The 2762-nt window shown below is 47.4% G+C and overlaps 1 long non-coding RNA gene across 1 annotated transcript; it reads left to right on the top strand.

Moving 5' to 3' along the window:
* The first annotated feature begins 967 nt into the window (after positions 1-967).
* Positions 968-2345, top strand: LOC114809178. Its single transcript, XR_003756949.1, has 2 exons — positions 968-1254; positions 1903-2345. It is a non-coding gene; the product is annotated as an uncharacterized LOC114809178 (long non-coding RNA).
* The last annotated feature ends 417 nt before the right edge of the window (positions 2346-2762 follow it).

Raw genomic sequence — 2762 nt, 5'->3', positions numbered from 1 at the left:
AGATCGTTCTTTTCTTGGCTGGCCTTGAAATCGCTTTAGATCTCCCTCACCCCATCCCAAACCCTTCCCTCTCCTCCTTTCATACCTTTACTACCGCCGGCATCTTTTTACCTAGCTCTCCTCACCATCCAGTTGGCTCGGCTGCTGCTGATGTCTGAGGCCGCAGCTCTGCCTGGCTGGATGCTGGCCAGATGGGGAGCTCCCAGAAGTGGGCAGGTTAAGTCTCTGAAAAATATCCACCTGGGTTTGAGCCCACGAGCACAGACTATTCCACCTTTTTCACAAAGTGTAGCAGCAATTCTTTAACAGAGTTCCTTCAGAATCACAGCGCTCTAGGGTGTGCAAGAATTTTCTTGTCTCTCTTCTTAAGCTAAAGCCAAACCACATATAGAATATAAACCCAATCCCAATAGTTAGGAGAGTGAACTGCTCTACATCAGGGAGCCTCGTCCTAAGACATTTTGTTGTCTCTTTTTAAGGAGACGTGAGGTAAATTTCCCTTGGAAATTTACAGTGAGGTTCCATTTTTGCATTGACTTTTAAATAGCCTATCAGCACTATTTATTTAATGTCTCTTTTATCTTTCTTATTATTTCTTCCTAAGTAAAGGCTCCGGGTCTCCCTCTATCCTATCTCTCCCTTGACTGCATTTTAAGGAGTCAAAGCAACATCCTAACCAGCAGAGTCCTTTCCCCTGAAAATGGATTGGGGATATATTCTGTGAGGAAAAGTCCAAGTACTTTATCATCTTGGATATAAAAATGTGAGAGAGGCTTCTTAGAGTTCAGATCATTTGATATGGGAAGTATGTGTTTCCAAGTTTGTTTGGGTTAGGATATGAGGAGATACTTATTTTATTTTTATTATTTCTCCCCCGATGGCCAGGTTGATTCCCATGGTTAAAGCTTGTGGTTTGGTGGGTGCAGGGGTGGGCGGGCCGTTCGAGTCTCCTCCTTCCTCCTCTGGGGCCTTCTCTTCCTCTCCCGGAGTCTTGGGGTGAAGTGGGCACTTGAAATTCCTGAAAATAAATGCCACACCTCCCTTTGAACACAAAGCGACAACAGGGCTTTCCTAGGGAACAGCAGGAACTTCTGTTCGCAAACCAGTATTCCTTCAGCCAGCTAGAGGACACGGTAAGTCCTCTAGTCGTTCATTTTCTCTCTCTTTATATCCATCTAGGGGCTAGAAATGCACTTTTCAGAGGCAGATCTGGCTAGTCCGGGATTCCAACCTCCGCGACGGCCAGGAGTTGAGGTAAAGGCTTTCTTTCTTTCTTTTAGGGACAGTCGCTTCCCTTTCTCTTCTCCCACAGACCCCGGGGTCCAAAGCCCGATTCGAGCCCTCATCCTCCCCTCGGGTCCCGCTTTCTCTGGTAATGAATCCCTCCCTTCAGGACACAGCTATCCGAGTGACCCAACGGAGCAGTTGGAATTCACATTTTTCACAAGTAGTTTGGGGGGAAATAAGCTCCACTCGCTGGCCTTCATTTCAGAGCCGGTCAAACCTTTGGTTCTTCCCTCCCGCAAAAACGTGGCTTGCTTCCTTAAGAGCTTTCCGTTTCTACGTCAATTTTTTTCCCCCTAAAATCTGGTCGGGTAGTCGAGTGATTTTGTCCTTTCTGAGCATGTTAGGTTCACATTTCGATGACACCCCTCCACACCCCCTAAAGCAAACACACACACACCCGCCATCCCCTCCCCCCCCCCACTCCAAGGGCGAAGGGGCACTGTGAGGGAATAATTTTGAATACCGTTTTAGAGCCATACAATTCCTTAAAATCACTGAGTCAAATCAGTCTGTCAGGGGAAGGGCGCACAAGGTATCTTTCAGTTCGTGTCGGCTAATGCTTATGTATTTTTCTTTTCATTTTTTCCCTCTCCTTCCTGAACCTGCCTCCCCCAGCCCCTGAGACTGGCTTTGAGTGAGCCAGCGGCTTTCCCTGGCCGCTCTCGTCCTCTCGGGCCTCACCAGCTGCTGCGGCCTCCGACTGTCAACTCTGGCCACTCCCCACAGAGAAACTGAAGGCGGAGTCGGGGCCTGAGGGAAGCGAGCTGTGGAGGAGCCAAGGATTGCTCGCGCTGGGGCTCTGACGGCAGGGAGGACTGACTGGCTTCTCCCCGCCTTTTTCGCCCGCCTAAAGAACGGGAAAGGAAAAAAACCAAACAAACCGAAAAACCTTCTCAGGTTTCCTAAACGCCTTGGATCCCCACGAATGGGAAATTGTGGATCTTCTTTGTGGCAACAGAGGCAATTTGGAGCCTGCAGTCGCGGAACTCTATCCGATCTTCCTTTGGGGGAGATCGTTCGTTTTCCATCGCACTGAAATTAAAGTGGGAAAAAATCAATGTGATTTTCCTGAAGTAAAGTTCTGTAAGGAAAAAATAACGGTTCAATCAATTTGCTTTTCTTCTAGTAAGTACCGGAAAAACAAGAAATGCCAGATTGGCTTAAAAAGAAGTCTTCAAAAAGAAGATGACTTACCTAGAGGTCAAAAAGTTAGAGCTTCTTTGGGAAATCAGAAATAATGATAATAATTAATAATAATAATAATAATAATGGTACTTGTTAAGCGCTGACGGCATGCCAAGCTTGCCCTGCTGTAAGCTCTAAGCCTGGGTAGATACAAGGTAATCAGGTTGTCCCACATGGGGCTCAGAGACTTCATCCCCATTTTCCAGATGAGGGAACTGAGGCACAGAGAAGTTAAGTGACTTGCCTAAGGCCACACGGCAGACAAGTGGCAGAGCAGGGATTAGAACCCA

This window comes from Ornithorhynchus anatinus, chromosome 2, assembly GCF_004115215.2.
Source record: "Ornithorhynchus anatinus isolate Pmale09 chromosome 2, mOrnAna1.pri.v4, whole genome shotgun sequence".
Lineage (NCBI taxonomy): Eukaryota > Metazoa > Chordata > Mammalia > Monotremata > Ornithorhynchidae > Ornithorhynchus > Ornithorhynchus anatinus.
The sequence above is the reverse complement of the archived record's forward strand: the minus strand, read 5'-3'. Positions and strand labels throughout refer to the sequence as shown.